This window comes from Mus musculus, chromosome 4 (assembly GCF_000001635.26).
Source record: "Mus musculus strain C57BL/6J chromosome 4, GRCm38.p6 C57BL/6J".
NCBI lineage: Eukaryota > Metazoa > Chordata > Mammalia > Rodentia > Muridae > Mus > Mus musculus.
The window spans coordinates 82,075,918-82,094,059 of NC_000070.6; the positions used below are offsets into that span (position 1 = coordinate 82,075,918).

Genomic DNA, 18,142 nt, shown 5'->3' on the forward strand with positions numbered 1-18,142 from the left:
TCTGTAGCTGAGTCAACTTCACTGAGGATGATATTTTTTTTCTAGTCTTCAGATCCATTTCTTCTGGATTTCATGATTTTATTACTTTTAACAGTTGGATACTATTTTTTTAATTAGGTATTTATTTAATTCCCATTTCCAATGCTATCCCAAAAGCCCCCCACCCAGATACTATTTTATTGTGTAAATATACTACATATTCTTTATCCATTCATCTGATGACAGATATCTTGGTGGTTTTTCTGCTTCTGACTATTATGAATAGAGAACCAGCAAATATGGTTGAGCAAGTGTCTCTGCAGTAAGGTGAAGTGTCTTTTGTGTATATGCCTGAGTGGTATAGTTATGTCTGAGGTAGACTGATTCCTATCTTTCCAAGGAACTACCACACTGAGTTTCATAGTTGCTGAACAAGTTTGCACTCACAGGAGCAGGAGGTGGGTGTTTCCATCATTCCCCGATGTGATAGCATGAGCTGTCATCTGTTTTTTTGGTCTCGGCTATTCTAACTGGTGTAAGGTGAAATCTCAGAGTAGTGATGACTAAGGATGTTGAACTTTTCTGTATTTCTCAGCAGTTTGAGTTTCTCCTGCTGAGAATCCTGTTTGGATTTGTACTCCACATTTTAATTTAAGTCATTTATTTTCTCGATATCCACATTTTTATTAGTTCTTCATATATTTTGGATATTATCCTGCATGAGTTGTAGGATAGTTCATCTAGATGTAGTTAGTATAAAGCTTTTCCCATTCTGTATCTGCTGCTTTGTCTAAATCATGGCGTTCTTTGCCTTACTAAACCTCGTTAGTTTCTTCAGGTTCCATTTAGGAATTGTTAAATAATAATCCCAGGGCCTGTGCTAGTGGTGGTCTGTTAAGAAAGCTTTTCCTGTGCCAGTGACACTTGGAGATGGAGATTAACTAGAAAGGGACTGATGAGAGAGTATACAGGGCAGAGGATATAAGGGATTTGCCACCAAGATCTGTTAAGCCCCCTGGGAATGTAGTCAGAGAGGGAAGAGAGGTCACAGATGGTAGTCTGCTACAGAGATTGAGGGGTTATATTTAGAGAAGGAGGGAAAGTGAAGATCTGAATATCACCTACATGCTTCCTGGGAGCAGTGGCACTTGGGTTCCTAGGGAATGGCAGCAGGAGTCGGAGGCTGAGACAAAGGGATGCAGAGGTAAGGAAGACTGTAGGAGAAGACCCCACTGAAGATGGGGACATAGAGGAAGGTAAGGATGCAACAGGTAGTTAGTTATAGAGATTGGAATGAGGCTAGAGGACTAGATTTCAAGGAGCCATTAAGTATATTTTATTTGAATGACTTTATATGCAATGAACTATATCTTTTAAGAAGTATATTTGTATGCACCATTCATTATACATAGACTACTTAGTTAGGGCTTCCATTGCTGTGAAGAGACACCATGACCAAGGCAACTCTTATAAAGGACAGCATTTCATTTGTGCTGGCTTATACTTTCATAAGTTCAGTCCATTGTCTTTATGGCAGGAAGAACAGCAGCATGAAGGCCGACCATGTGCTGGAGGAGCCAAGAGTTCTACAACTTCATCAAAAGTAAGCCAAAAGTACACTATCTCACAAGCAACTAGGAGAAGGGTCTCAAAGCCTATCCCCAGAGTGCCACACTTTCTCCAACAAGGCCATACCCACTAATAGAGCCATTTCCTATGGGCCAAGAGTATTCAAACCACAACACAGACATATGCTACTCTCTGGGCTGAATACTGTATACCAAATTTCTTGTTATTTTAATTTCCATTTTGACAATGAAAACATCAAGTCTTGTAAATTATCTAAAGAAGCTATAAATATCGAGATCAAGATATGAAATGATGTTGGACCTATCCAAGTATCAATCTGCTATATCATACTGTCTCTCCAGATAGCTACTGAGAACGTAAATGAATATGAGTACATAGAAAATATTAAAAGATAATATGAGGTCTTATTACTATCAATTCTATTTTTCTACATTATAGAAAACAAGAATGGGGTACTCTTAAATCACTGCACCCTATACTTATCATTTTTATTGAATAATGCAATATATAATAATAGTGAGTAATATGGTTGGATTTTGGTTTTGTCTTGTATTTATCACCTTTGAAAAAAATCACATTTTTATCTACACTCACATCTTAGAAGATGATCACTATTTTAATTAAGAGATGACACATCAAATACAAACATTAACATTTTACTGGAACCAAGTATTGGTGGTATTCAATATCATAGGACACATATTCATCAAAATATCCTAATAGAAACTATGCACATGAACTTCAGAATTATTTTGAAGTATTTTTGTAGGATTCACATATGGTATTCAATGAAGCCTAGCTAAGTAATCTTAAAGTGGTTGTGTGTTTTGTATATTAAAGAGCATAATAATGCTGTTATTCTTTAAAAAAAAAAAAAAAAGAAACTAACTTCAGACCTCGATCAACTTGAGACTAGCCTGTAAACTAACTCTCTTATATAATATTAGACCACCCAAGTTAGGAGGAACAAACCAAATACCCCTCTAGACCTAGACCTGAGTAAGAAAAGAACATTGTTCTGACCACATGGTTATACGGCCTTGTCTTCAAAAAAAAGTAACATTCACCCTTGAAAGTATTTATCATTTATAAAATGTTTAACTGCTTTGCTACTAAAGGAACCACCAGGCCACTGTTGAAAATATTGAATGGAAGCTTGCTGTCTGTGTATCCCCTTGCCCATGGAACACAAGTCCATCCTTCACTGCCAGTTCCCCAAGCGCAAAGTGCTAACAGTAAAACCAGATCAGAAATAGGAAAGACTCAGTGCCATCAACCAAGCAGCAGTTTTCCTAGGGACAACTTACTGTTGCTAAGAAAGAAACATGATGAGAATGTAGGTTGAGAATATAGAGAAGTCCCACTGAAGGCCGCCTCCTTGTGAAGACATGAGGCTCCAGGAGTCCTTCTTAAGCTAGAGAAGAAAACTGAGTTGGCTAGACTGGCTGTCTTTGTTTGCTGTATGTTATAATATATCTCTAAAAGTGTCCTGCAAGATCAGTGTATAACTTCATATATGTCAGGAAATGTAATGAGTGAGATTCTGTGGACACTGAAGCAATACCACCCTACCTGCTTCTTCTGAGATTTGAGTATAAAAGGTGTTCTTGTCCCATGTAGGGTTCAGAATCACACTCTTGAGTTAATAATGACCTATATCCCAGTCATCTTCTGAAAACATGTGACGGCCCTCACACCTCATGGGAGATAATTTTTGCAAGAGAGTCTCACTGACCTGTAGGCTATATCCCCAAGGCACAGCATCTGGTCTGAAAAGGCCAAAGGGTGTTGTTATGACTAGAATCATTTCTTTCCCTAATTGCCACTGCATCCATTTGCTCCAATTCTGACTCCACTAATTTGTATAAGCCAGAAACAATAAACACCTGTCCCTTCTTTCAGTAGCAAAGCACTTTATACAGCCATTTGTTCTTTTCCAGAAAAACAGTGACCTTCGGGATAGCACCCTTTAGTTCTCTGGGATATTTTGGGTAAATTGTTTCATCTTTGTGGCTTATATGACTCTCTCTCTCTCTTTCTCTCTCTCTCTCTCTCTCTCTCTCTCTCTCTCTCTCTCTCTCTCTCTCTCTCTCTCTGTGGGGTGGGTGTGTGGGTGTGTGTGTGGGTGTGTGTACATACATGCCTGTGCATGTGTGTATACTTTATAAAGCAAAAATAAATAAAAATAATTTTCTCAGTAATGAAGAAAACAGCTTTTAGATGCTACATGTATATTGGCTGACTTAACAATCAGTTTAACCAAGTACTGGTAACAACAACCTAAAAAGTTCAATAAAAATAATTCAGAGATGATAGATAATGTGTCCAGGCTTGTGTGACTTGCTCAGAGAAGAGCTAAAGATTTGAACTAGAGTCTACAACCAGTTTCATGAGGTTCCAGAACTGCATGAATGAAAACTATCCATATAACATATCCCCAAAACTGGTGGGCTTTCAACATGCATCTTTGGAGACATTTTAGGAAACAGAGAAGAGCTTCAGAAATTTGGTACACAAAATGATTTCTGACTGAGAGACAGCTACTGCAGCTTCCTCACAGGTGGGCTATCCCGACTCACCAGTGACTTTCTTTAGCAGAAAGAGCCAAGATTGTGGCGAGCTTTTCTCTCAAACAAAACAATCCTAAGTAGAATGACTCTGTAGTCAGACAGGTGGCCTATAATTTCTAAACCAGGACAGACAGACAGTAAACTCTAGGTCCAGAGACAGGTATTGGAATGTCTAGGTTAGTATTGTTCACAGGTCTTTCTACCAGGCACTGAGAGTGTCATGGAACCCTGCAGTTAGCAATATTTAATTACTAGCTACCAAGGTTTCTGAGGATCATTACCATATAAATAATGGCTCATATGTTCTTATCAACAGTAACACAGTGAAAGCAGAAAAGATTGGAAACCAGAAGACAAAGAGCGAGGAGTTTAAATAAAGGTGTGAGGGAAGGTGGGAGTGAGGTAGGCAGCCAGCCATGGGCTGGTGACAAGGGGGCAGACTGACATTTTCTCTTCACCCAGTATATGACTTTAGACGCCAGCAGTAGAAGTCACCCTCACGCACATTAACCATAGAATCACTGTCTGCCCTACCACAGTTGAGCCCAGAGGCCAAGTGCTTATTAAGAAAAAAAAACAATGGTTTCAGGCCAAGGCTCTGTGCCAGCCTGGAGGGCAGCTCAGGAGAGTGTTTTGTCCAGTAGTCTCACAGAAAAATCGTAGATGCCTAGGGTTTCATGGTCCCAAAAGGTTCGGAATCATGTCATAAGTTGCGCATGAAAATGTCACCTGATCTCAAGTCTCCAGTTGATAATATCTACAGAACGATGATATCCACTGATCAGTTTACTAGGTGCTGCATAGATTTCATAAAGTAACTCATCAGTGTTAATATTCTCATTGTCTGAGAAGGGAGCTGAGTCTCAGGTACAGAAAGTACTGTACAAAGGCGCAGCTAGTGGAGTTGATGAATGCCATAGCCAGCTTATCCTGGCTTTTAAACAGCATGTAAGCCAACAAACTGAGTCTTTTTTGGAACAAAGGATAGGAGAATGGAGCTTGGAACTGCAAAATAATTTTTTTATCAAGAAACAAAACAAAACAAAAAGTTGTATAGTCCACATTTTGCACATCCCACTATCACATGGCATAGGATAACAAGGAATCCCCCCTTAATACTTTTGAGTAAGGGGCTAGCCAGGACTAGGTCTAAATATTTTATTAGCTGAACACAGAAGATAGAGAGCTATATCCCTAATATTTTGTATAAAAGTCAAGTGACATCTTGTGGCATCTTCAGCAGTAATCTCTTGCCATCTAATCATGGTGGACAACTGATAACAGTAGCTTATATTGATTTGGGTAACTGTGGAGCTTCTATGACCAACAAGTAGGGAGCTAACCCATGCTTGTCACTGAGATTTTGATTCAATAATCCAAACAGCATTTTTGACCCATTTTTAGATGCTACTGTTCAAACTTATTTTTAAAACCTGTGTGTGTGTGTGTGTGTGTGTGTGTGTGTGTGTACATTCTCATGTGTTTGGGTGCTACTGGAGACCAAAAAAAGGCACTAGATCCTCTAGAACTAGACTCTGAGGAAGTTGTGACACCCCTGACCATGGATGCTGAGAAGTTAATCCAGGTCCTCTGTAAGAAGAGAAAGCACTTGAACTAGTTCTCAAGCCTCAGATTCCATTGCAAAATAATTTGTTGTCTTACAAACTTGTGGCACTCATATGGTTTCTCCATGTGTCTATCATTTTGATTAATCTGCCCCTTTCCCTACCTTCCTGACATCACCTTTACTGAGATGATCAGCCCCAGTGCTCACCACCCATCCCTGATCTTCACATCACATGGGTTTTATTATCCTCTTTATTATAATTTTCCAAGTTGGGTTGCAAAATTATTTCTTTCCAAAGCCTGTGACTAATAATAATCAAGAAATGGACACCAGCCTTCTCCTCAGGGAAGATGCCAAAGACTCTCTCTAAGGACCCTTGAGCCTTTCCTGTCTATCTGCTTGATCAACAGTCCTTTGCGCAGCCCTTAGAATTTTTTTTTTCTCTCAGTAATCAACGAAATCAGTGGTCATAGATTCAGGGTCCTAGGGCTTCAGTAGTCTATCACCCTATTTTCCTATTCTAGATGAGTGCCTTCCAGGCAAATTCCAAAATAACAACCTTGAAGAATGTTTGTCCCCTTTTATTTCCCAGATGTCACACAAGGAATGGAAAGTCCTTTCCAAGATGAACTTGGCCTTCTCATACATTTCTCTCCAATTCCCAACATGACTTTCAGCTTGGAAGTCTGTGTGCGAGGCATACTTCTGTCTCTGTCACAGCTACATTTTCTCAACCATCAGTCTTATTACAGCAAATGCTGGGTTAAAGAACTTGTTTTGAACATGTGACCCAGAACTAGAACTTAGGATCTATCCAAGAAGAGAGTCAGATCTCACACACACACACACACACAGAGAGAGAGAGAGAGAGAGAGAGAGAGAGAGAGAGAGACAGAGACAGAGACAGAGACAGAGAGACAGAGACAGAGAGAGACAGAGAGAGACAGAGAGACAGAGAGACAGACAGAGTAATCAAATTGAATGAAAAGTGTAGAAAGTGGCTTTATAATCATACTTTGCAGTGGAGGAAATGCAATAATTAAATGATTAAATTTTGGAACTGTATTTTTCTCTGATTAGCAGGAATCGGGGATCATTTTCAAGCTGACTTCTTGCTTCATGTAAAACCTAGAAAACTGACACTTGAGGTCTACTCATTAATTCACATACAAGTTAGTTCATGAATTTATACACAAATTTTACTGGGAAGATTATTAATTTGACCTATTACTCTATGACTTTACTATTTGAAAGAATAGTTTATGGGGGAAATGCATAGCTGTTTCATTAAAATGAGTATTGAGTGGAATGTCAGAATTGAAAGTTTAAAATAATAACAGCTAACACTTACTTAGTGTACAAAGTATGCCGGACATCATTCTACATATTTAAGAAAGAGTAATTCACTTCTTCCTATTCATTTATCCCTTTGAAGTCAGTCCTATACTTACCTATCCACTATAGCTTTCGCATCTGAGTACATAGAGCAGTACTCATTGCTCATGTATACCCCGAGTCTGAGCCCAGCAATCAAGCCTCAATCTTAAATCTACATGACTCAAAACTTTATTTTTTAGATCTTCCATTTTCAAACTATGATTAATTTTGTTCTGGAAAACAATCCAACAGTATATGTGAACTAAGTACAGATTAAATAAAATTTGCGTATTCAACTCATTTCTAAGTCAGTTAACATATATCCACTCTCTGTTAAGAGGAGACAATCCTGTGTCAAGTACTCAAAAAAACACAATTCTGGCTTCCAGGAACTTACTCAAGTGATGACCCTCTAAGAAATCAGAAGTTTATGAAATGTTTCATTTGTCTTGTTTTCTTCTGACACTTTTTTGCTTCCTCCCTCTCCTATCTGTCTGGCTTCTCTTATTCTGGTTAGCAGCAGATTATTTACCATTGTAGCAATGGTAAGAAAATACAATGAAATCTAAAATAAACCAATGACTATTGTCACCTTCTGTGTAGATAGATGTCAGTCCAGTCATACCAGCCTCAGGCTAGGTTTACTGCGGTTTAATTTCTGTTGAGTTTTCTTTTCATAGTAATTTTGAAAGTAAGGCTCATTAACTACCTTTTTTTTTTCTTTTTTTTTTTTCAAAGCAGGAAAATCAGTACTGGTCAGGCAACTGAGATCATGTTTCTTGGTCACAAGAAGCAGAAACAATATGATGGAAATTCCTTTAACCAGGCTATAGTAAGGCTACGTGTGTGTGTGTGTGTGTGTGTGTGTGTGTGTGTGTGTGTGTGTGTTTTCTATGATTTGAAATGGAATGTCTGCCTCCATTCTTTTCTTCAAAGACAAGTTGAGCAAACTGGTTTGGTATCATGTTTATAAAGTAGAAGTTGACAAAGAAGCAGAGGGAAGCACCGTCATTACCTGCCTTCTTGTAAAAGCTAAAGGATGCCCAAGGCTTCCAGGTCCTCCTCTGAAGTTCATCCTGGCCTCCTGGGAAATTTCCAGAGCTAATCCACTTCCCAAGCAGTAGGCCACTTCATCATGAATGGGGCTGTGCTAGGAGCACCTGTCTCTATCTTAGTCCATTCAGAGTGATATAGCAAAATGCTACAAACTGAGGAGTTTATCAAAAGATGGAAATTCACACCTCAATCCTCTGGGGCTGGAAAGGCCAAGGTTGGGACACTAACAGGTTAGTCACTGAGGGGCATTCACTTCATTGTCCACTGAGATGTCTCCTAGCTCTGTTCTTTGTGGGCAAAGGGATAAGCCTCATTTGATAAGGACACTAAGCACCGAATCCATGACTGAAATCATGATCATAAATCCAGAGACTCTACTTCCCGACATTTTGACCCTGTGAATTAGAATTTTAACATATGCATGAGGAACATATATTCAGGCATTTCTGTTTGTGGACATAAGATGGAAGGAGTGGCTAAATGCCAGCTCTTTTGGCACAAATGTAGGGTACAATCCCATATCCTCTCAGCTTGAAACAAAGCCACTGCAGCAGCCTGGCTGTCTCCTTGCTGTTCTAGCCTTCATCTTTACAGGCGTTTTTAGAGCAGCTACTTCTTCCTTGGAGAAACTGGCAGGGAAGGTGGAATGGCTGCAACTGGCCACACTTCGCCACCCTCTGGGATGAAGCGATACAAACTGCTATTATGTTATGGGTAGTTTATTACAAATTTCAGTGTCATGTTCTATTTTAGTATCTTTTAACCCAAGCTTGGAATAGTCAGTAAGTGTTACCTTTGCTCTAATTTCCCATGAAGTGATTGGCTTACAAAGGTCTCCTTTCGGCCAAGTTCTTAACAGTACTTAGGCGACAGGATTAGTGTCTCGTTCATAGCTGTGGAGACTAACCCTAGACATAAAAAAAATGGATAACCACCTCTCCGAAGGAAAACAAACTGGCCATTGGTTGCAAAAAGTTTAAAAAGTGACCCTGCTCAATTTGGATCCTTTGGACAATGGAACCCTCTTCAGTCCATAGTCTGACTTATTTTTTTGACAGGGTTAGATATTTCAGAGATGTACCTGGATGTCATTTGTCTCTCTGACACTGTTCTTCTCACATGCAAAAATCTACTCCCCTAACTACTGTCAGAATACACTTATTCTGAGTGAAAGAATATATGTAATGATCTACTTCAACATATTAATACATCTGGACATATTAGGCAGGTACTTTAAATGCATCATCTCCATGAGTCTTCAGAATGAATTAACTATCCTCACACAAACAAAAGTGAATGAATAATATATAATGTAGTGATACCAAATAATCCCCAAATGAAACAAACACCTGTACCCCTAGTCAGGCTGAGGATTTTAGTCGGGGATTTAAAGTCAATTCTAGGTTTCTGACCACCACGGTGCTGTGTAGACAAGCTACAAACAGAACTATTATTTGTTCCAAGGGAAAACATAAAAGGAATGAACCCCTTTGGAGGGCTTACTGTAGTCAACATTTTCTATGCTTGAAGACAGGTAAGCTTGCAGGGTTGTTTGTTAGCTGCACCTAGGAGAGGGAAAGTTCATACGGTTTATAACTCTTACAAGGGGCAGATGTGGGATTTGTACTTAGGATGAAGGATGCTCAGACCAAGTTCAGATGATTTCAGGCTCACATAGACTACTAGGCAGAAGCTCTCTGCTCCCGTAACTCTTCTATATAGCCCCTGGGATACTGTGCTATGATTCACTCATACGAGACACCATTGTCTTATTTCCATAACAAATGAATACAACATGCCCTCAACAACTCCAAGTATGTATCTGAAACCAAAACATGCTTAAATAAATATTGGAAGGACGAATGAATGGCTGCCTATTTCTGGGAATATTAACATTTTTAAATTCTAAATAGTCACGTAAGCTTCTGTTGAGTGTATTCTTCACTAGCTCCTACCAAATGCATCTCACATAGTGGTATAAATCAATTTGTTATATCCGAGATCCCTTCAGTCAAAGGTCTTCATTTTACAATTCCAAAACATGCAAAGCCACCTTTCACTTACACCTTCCTGTAGGAAGTCAGCTTTAGTAGGTAAATTTCCTTTGTGAAATGCAGCCTCAGAGTAGACCTGAAATATCCAGTCCTAGGAAGGTATTTTAAAAGGGTCGAGGCAAACAAAAAAAATTTACATACCAACCCTTAACTTACCCCCATGCTGGTCAAAGATAAAATTCAGGGAACTGCTTTGATTTCTTGACCCTTCTTTACAAACACTAGTTGAAACTTAAGTTTTAAACCATATGAGGTTTCATAAAAATAAAGATTATAGGGTTACTTTAAAAAGAAAAAGAAAACTCTAGAAAATGTGGCGGTAAGTTTGAGACATCACTCAGTGTCTCTGATTCCTTTCTAACATCCATCTCCCCTGTAAAGGAGCCACTATTAACTTTTAAAATTGTTTCCTTAAAATCTTTTCTCCATTTTAAGAACACATACATCTCCCAGATACTATGGTGTGTCCGGTGCTTAGACTTTCATTACCAATCCATTTTACTCAAAGAGGATCTTGGCTCTGCTGGGCTCCTGCTTCCATCTGCTTTTGTCACAGTCTTCTTTCATTAGTAGATTATATGAATATTTTTCAGTACTATGCATATATACCTTTTCCCTTGGGCACCTCTTTATGTTTCCTGGAGATAACAAAGCTATCATTTAAAAAACAAAACAAAACAAACTTCTGGGAGCTGGAAGATGTCTCAGCAGTCAGAAGCACTTGTTGTTCTTGGAGGACCCAGGTTAAGCTCCTACCATCTACCTGGTGGCTCAAGATCATCTGTAACTCCAGTTCCTTGGGGTTCAGATGTCTTCTTCTGTCAAACTTAGGCACTTTTCGTGTGTGTGATATATGTGCAGGCAAATTACTCATACACATACATACAATTTAAATTTCAAGTTGAGTTTCCCTTGTCTACATTTTAAAACCAATTCAGATTAAACTTTTCACATGGCCAAGTTCATTGGCTCCTTCATCACCTTCTTCTCCTCCTTTTAATGACTACTAGTTCTATTCCAGTCCACGTGCTTCTTGCTGGGTCACTTTTGTTAGCTTAGCAGTTTCATTTAAAATTTCCCCTTTCTTCTGATTTGTATCAACCCTGGTTCTCTCTTCATTATCTTGCTCACACTACTCTTATTTTCATGGGAAGAACAGTCTAGTGGCTAAGGGAGAGACACTGGAGTGAGACCTTTGAGATACTGCTTCTCTGAGCATGCCTTTGGTCTACTTAATATTTGAGCAGAATGCTTCAATTTACTTTTTGTAGTAAGTTGTTTCTGTGTAGCCCTAGTTATTCTGAAATTCAGTATGTAGACTAGGCTAGCCTCAAACTCACTGAGATCTGCCTGCCTTTGACTGCCAAGTCCTGGGACCACGACGGTGTCACCATGATCGGCTACCTTCACATATTTGAAACCAAACATTATTCTGCATCCAGTAGAGCTGTGGAGTGCTTTTTCACCCTAACAACATTCTTGTGCTTTATCTAGTTTATATGGGAAACATTTTTAACTTTTTTATTTCTCATTTTCCTTTTATTGAAAATAGATTTTTTTCCTCATAATATAAGTCCTGATTACAGTCACCCACCTACTCCTCTAGTTTCTCCCTACCTCCCTCCCATCTGGATCCAATCGCTCTGTGTCTCTCATTAGAAAACAAATAGGCTTCTAAGTGATAATTTAAAAAAAAGAAATATAATAAGATAAAACAGAAACTAACAGATAATTAAAGGTCAATACAAAAGATAGAAGAGGCCCTAAAGGCACAAGAAACATAGAGATGCAGAAAGTCATTCATTCACAGATTCAAGAACCCCAGGAAAACACCAAACCAGAAGCCATGATAGATGCACAAATGGTCTATAGAAGAGGAGGGGGAGGGAGGGGGGAGAGAAGAGGGGGAACAGGGAGGGATGTGTTAAACTAAAAATAAAATTTTAAAAAGAAACAACAACAACAACAACAAACCTTGACAAAACATTATGAGACAAGGAACCTTCAAAAATGCCATTGGGTTTGTTTTCTGTGCAACATCTCTGAACAGGCAGCTGACCGGTAAGAGCAAATTGTATCTCCAGTGAGACTTGAGGTAAACTAAATTTCTATTTGCAAGTGGTTAGCATTGGAGGTAGCTCCTCGCTTCTTTCAGCTCTATGCCTGCAACCCCTGTGCTTGCTGCCTCAACCTTTGTGAGTTCATATGGGCATCAATCCTACTAATGGAGGCTTTCTTTCCTTGGTGTCCTTCATCCTCTCTGTTGTAGGAGGCACTTAGCCAAGCAGGCTCAGTTGCAATGCTGTTGCATGCATAGCTGATACTTCCTCCCAAAGCCGACCTAGAATCTGCTGGCATGGCTAGAGACTGCTGACATTGAATCAGGTGATGGAGTGAGCCAACGAGAAAGAGACAGCACAACTTCAGGCTACTTGAAAGAGTGAGATGGTGGGATTAGGGTCTGAAGGTTTGTCCAGTTCCTTGCAATATGAATTGAGTCTGCTTTGCCACTTGACTGACTCCCGGAGTCTGTGTTGTTGACTCTGCAACTTCTTACCCCCACCTTCAAGGGTGCTGGTAAGGAACACAAGTCAACATTCTGGATCTTGCATTCTTTTTGCCTCCTCTTTCCTTCCACTTTGGCATGTCCATGTTACCCTTGCTCAGCAAATGTTTAGGCAGTCTTGCTGGTAAGACTGTATAGGTTTAGATTTGACATCTACTAGGGGACACAATCTCACAGAAACTCCTCAGTCCTCTGTCTCTTACAATCTTCACCTCCCTTCTTCCTAATGTTCCCTGAATCTTGGTTGTACCAATGTTTTCTAGAAGTATCAGTTAGGACTAGACTCCACAACTCTGTATTTTCATTGTGTGTTTTTCTGTAATAGTCACCTGCTCTTGCAAAACTATGTTGACTTGACTATACTTATATGTGGATATAAGGATGAATACTTGGATGCAGTTATGGATTATACTGGTTTAGTAAAGTGGTGGTTAAAGTTTCTCTTACAAGATCGATGAATTCACTAGCACGAAGTAGTTGCCTAAGTTTCTGGCAGTAGGCATGCTTCCTTCTTGTTAAGCAGGCAAATTAGATAATTGTTGATTACTGCCACTGTATCTGTGCCACTATTGCACCCCAAAGTTTATCTTGACACACTTGTCCTTGTTTTGGTTCATAGAAGTGATAGCTTAGTAGGACTGTGGTTGTCATGTTGGAATATTTTTAAGAGGTATTAAAGCTTCAAACATTTAGTGACAGTATTTTTAATTTGTATAGTCTCCCAGAATAAAAATATTTTTGTATTTCTTCATAATCTAGTTTTTCACAACTAAGGTTACAAAGAGATTGACAAAATACCGTATGAAGAATAAAAGAAAGGGGCCTACTATAGCATTACTGTAGAAGACTGAAATGACATTTTCTGGTTCTCATAGTAGACTTCACTCAGTTCAACTTCATTAGACAAATGGCCTCCAAATCACATTCATTAATATAGTCACTCCAAAAAGCTCAAAGAATTCCTCTTTCTTCATCTCAGATCCATTGGATTATAAATCCCTTAGGAAGAAAGCAAAAGTCTACCTGTTTGTTATTTCTTACAGTTTCCATAATGGCCATAAGCACCAAGTTGGCAGACTACTGTGTGGCTTCATTGCTGTGCCCTTAACCCTTCTCAGGTGATGGTGACGAAATGCTCTTATCTGCTTCCCACTGTACTGGTCCCTGCAGAGTAGCTTGTTTGTAATTTGGAACAGAGGGAAAGATTGCATCTGGGTCAAAGTTATGTTGCATCACTTTGTTATTGGATGTGCCCATAAAGCCACACCACGTCTCCTTTGCCTTAAATTCTCTTTGTCTTGGACCGAGAATAAAGATCGTTGTCTAGTGATATTGCACTTTATTTTTGCTAGTTCGGCCTCATCTGATGCCATGACTTTCCTTATATTCATAGGGCTCTCTAAAGCATGGCAAATGAACATAAACTGCATATTTACTACAGTGGTCCTCCAGCTTTCCATTATTATATAGATTAGCCTATCTCCCTGTCCTTATATGGACATTGTAATAATCAATGGGAGTAAGGAGATGACTCTTTGCAGAAAATTGTGCATATAGGACCAATCAAGAGGAGTTCCAGTGAGATTCAGTAGTATCTCGGTCACACACAGTAGCCCACCAGCTAGTACTTGGAGAGTCCTATGTGACATTCATCAAGGATGTCTTTGCCTCCTTAAGTCAGAGTCTTTAAGACAACACACCCACAAAGTATGTAAGGAAGAATAATACTAATACAGCTATGGGCTACTCATTGTATTCTCTCAGTCTTGTGCTGGCTAAAAAACTGAGGTGTGTAGGTAGATATTAGTCTGATCTTGAAATACTATTATGAATAGACTACCACAGCATATGTAATTGTTGAGAATCAGATCCTTACTTAGAACAAGGTGGGGGGTGATGAAATACCATTACAGCCCATGGAGCAGCTCTGTGCCTCTTCTAATTGTAGAGCACAGCATATACGCAACCTAATGTCAGCCCTTCGTTCATCTGCCAGGCAAAATTCCAAGGACATGAAGTCAAAATTGTCAGCATGTGAAACACAACTGAATTGTAATTCCCTTTGCCACACATAAAAGGGGTCAAAGGTATAAAACAGGCCAGGCTTAGAAATAAAAAGGAATGCTGTCATATTGTAAGGAACTTGACTTAGAATAGGGTCCTTGTGAAATGACACTTTCAATGGCCAATTCAGACTCAATGAAAATACTGGATAGTGTTTGTACGGGCATGGCCTCTTGAAGCACATCCAAAGAAATCTCATGGATTGTCTCTGTGAGCATAATTGTTGATTCTTGGAAATGGAGGCCTGTCCTTTCTACGCTCACACTCAGCAGACATAACACTATGCAGTCACACACAGGTTTGGAAGCAGCCAAAAGAGAAAGAAAAGTGTTTCTCTCTGTAGGCCAAATCCCAAGGCAAAGGAGTTTTGGGAACATGCCTAAATGTTCTAACTTCTGAGAACAGAGGCTGCCTCAAAGGGACAGGGTCATACAAGCTGTAGGTCATGTACAGAAACATCCAGGAGCCAGCAGGAATAACAGGATGCCTAAGAGAGCCTTGAAATCAAGGTCACTCTGAATGTGGGACTCATAATTTGAAAGTTATTGATGTGTATAGGACTGCCGTCTACTTCTCAGGTTGAGTGAACAGGTCAGAAACTTGGGAAATGAGAGTCTTGTTCTGTCTACTTGTCTTCACAGTGTCAAATACAAGTGAGACCTGCCCAGATGTAACAACAAGCAGCTCAACACTAGGCAGGTGTGGACTCCTAACACAGAGCTCCACCAGCCTGGGATCAGAGATCACGAGTGTCTCCATGAGAGATGGTACTTAGAGCCTCTCAGAGCCTTGGAGAACCAGTCAATGTCAAGTATTTGCAGAATCAGACTCCCAAATTAAGAAATTAAATAACTGACACATGGCAATATTTTAACATCACCTTCTATTTTAGCCACTAAAAGCCAAGGGATATATGTATTTAAGAATTTAGGTCTGAGAGTGGTCTATTGTCCCTTCAGCCTGGTCCTCACTTCCCTGTAGTATGGACAGAGATAAAGAGTTCATCATTACTAATAGGAACACCCAGGCATGAGAAAGCTAGAGGAACAATCAGACTGTCACAGCTGGGAGCTGAGATTGTAGCTGAAGACTTTGATATATAATTTCACATTTCAAATGTTTTCTTCAGTCATTACACACACACACACACACACTCACACGTACACATCACACATCACAATACAAAGGTTTGAAACAATTTAAAATTTTTCCCATGTCTTTCCTCACATATGTTCACCAATATCATTTCATGTACCAATATCTATTTAACTATACAATAATTTATGTAAAGAAACTCTCCACTCATCCAAATTTCAGGTCCATTAATAGAGCATCACGGTGCTCCATAAAACCCACCATGGTCACACATACATAGCCTGGGTTTGGGAGGCAGAGCAGGCAGATTTCTGAGTTCGAGGCCAGCCTGGTCTACAGAATGAGTTCCAGGACAGCTGGGGCTACACAGAGAAACCCTGTCTTGGGGGAAAAATGGACTGGGTTCTTCCTTTCTTCATGTAGATTCTGCAAAGTGACAGCCTACCAAGTTCAGAATACATTTTATAGCCCCTCCATCATGAATTCTAAATAGATATTGGCTGCATATTAACAAAAGCAAAGCTGGATCCTGGCCTCTTTTAATATCAAATCAAGACCGAAACCTTCATGAACAAACAGGGACCTTCGGGTGCCCTGCCTGAAAGAAATGGAGCTGCCTTGACATGTGAGCTTTTTCTGGCTCCCCAGAAACCAGAGCAGTTCCTCCCCCAGTGATTTTGTGTGCAGTGCTGAGAACATGAATCTTGGATGCTGTTTCAGAAGGAACCATGAGCCATTTATTCTTAGTCTGAAATTGGCAGGCTTTCTATTTTGGAGAATTTTTAATAGGAGTAGCTGAGGAACCAGCATTAGAGATTATTTTCTCAGTATGGGGTTAGATGTGTAATGCATATGTTCGCCCCGAGGACCCTAAACCACATACTGTAAAACTTTGTTAGAATGCCTCTCTTTGCTATTAACATTTTCCTGGGCCTATTGTTCATTTTTGCTAGGTCCAGCCAAAAGTTTGTACAGCCATGTTTCCCTACAGACCATTATTTTTGTGCTAATTAATTAGCACAACCAATATTTCAGATATGAAATCCAAGCTTTAGTTACTTAGTTTGGCTGAAAAATCTGTTTTCCTAATTATTGACTGTTTTCTACTACTTTAAGTCCACCACCTAGGTTCTTGGACAGAAAGAGCTTGTGGGAGCTGGGGAGGTCTCCAATGGCAACAGCCTTCCACACTGAGTGCTAGAGGGGGAGGAAGGGACTGCAGCTGTCCCTGTCACTGAGGATTTGGGAGGAAGTAAGAGAAAGAAAGGGGAAGATTTATCGGATAGACTTGAAAAGGGAAAAGACCAAGACCTTTGACAACACTAGCATGAGGGCAAACCCTCTGCAGTCACCAAGACACTTGCACACTCTTAAAGAGAACACTGTCTTCATATGGGTTCTGTGAGGAGAAATGGGGGCACATCTGCCAAGAAACATTGCATGTGTCTTGTTGCTTTCCCCTTATGTTTTTGATTGTTTGGATTCATTCCTGAATTCCCAGAACTAAGGTTTTATTTCTAATTTGATAGGAATTTTGGAAGATTGTTTTCTTATTATTTCCAGTATTTTGAGTTTACATTGATTTATCTGATTATTTACATATGGTAATACAAGTATACAGATGTAAATACATATATACACATACATATATGTAATTGTTGTGTGTAACATGCAAATACATACATGTAATCTCCCACCATCTCAGTCTCCATTAGAGTAGGAAAGAAAGGGATGGTCACCAATGTCCTTGAACAGGAAGCCATCAGAGGTCCTCTGCTGTGGGTCCTATATGTGCTTAACAACTAAGGAAGAAAGAGTGAGTATCGATTGGGCAACATAGGACAAGGCTGAAGCTCAGAGAGTTTATGTAACTTGAGGCCATGTCAGACTCCTAATATTCATGAAAATAAAATGTGAAGCAAAGACTGTCTAAAAACAAGCAAACAAAAAAAGAACAAAGACAAACTAAACAACGAAAGAAAGAAAACGATTCTTTCTCCTAATGTCCATTTTTTCAGAAAAGCAGCTTTATGGTTAACATGTGCATGCAGACCATGTATTGCCTCTCATTTGCTTGTTTGTTTGCTTGTTTTGAGGTAAGTTCTCATTCTACTTTAGTGGCTGATCTGAAAGACTCTATGGAGACCATGCTGACCTTGAACTCACAGGGCTCCATCTCCTCTGCTCTCCAGGCGCTAGCACTAAGGCTTGATCCACCAGGCCT

The 18,142-nt window shown here is 39.6% G+C and overlaps 1 long non-coding RNA gene across 1 annotated transcript in view; it reads left to right on the forward strand.

Moving 5' to 3' along the window:
* Gm5860 (predicted gene 5860) overlaps positions 1–18,142 on the forward strand; it is a 37,428-nt gene that overhangs the window by 10,538 nt on the left and 8,748 nt on the right. The window contains exon 2 of the long non-coding RNA NR_040659.1: positions 1,517–1,582. This is a non-coding gene — a long non-coding RNA (predicted gene 5860). The remainder of the gene's footprint in view (positions 1–1,516; positions 1,583–18,142) is intronic.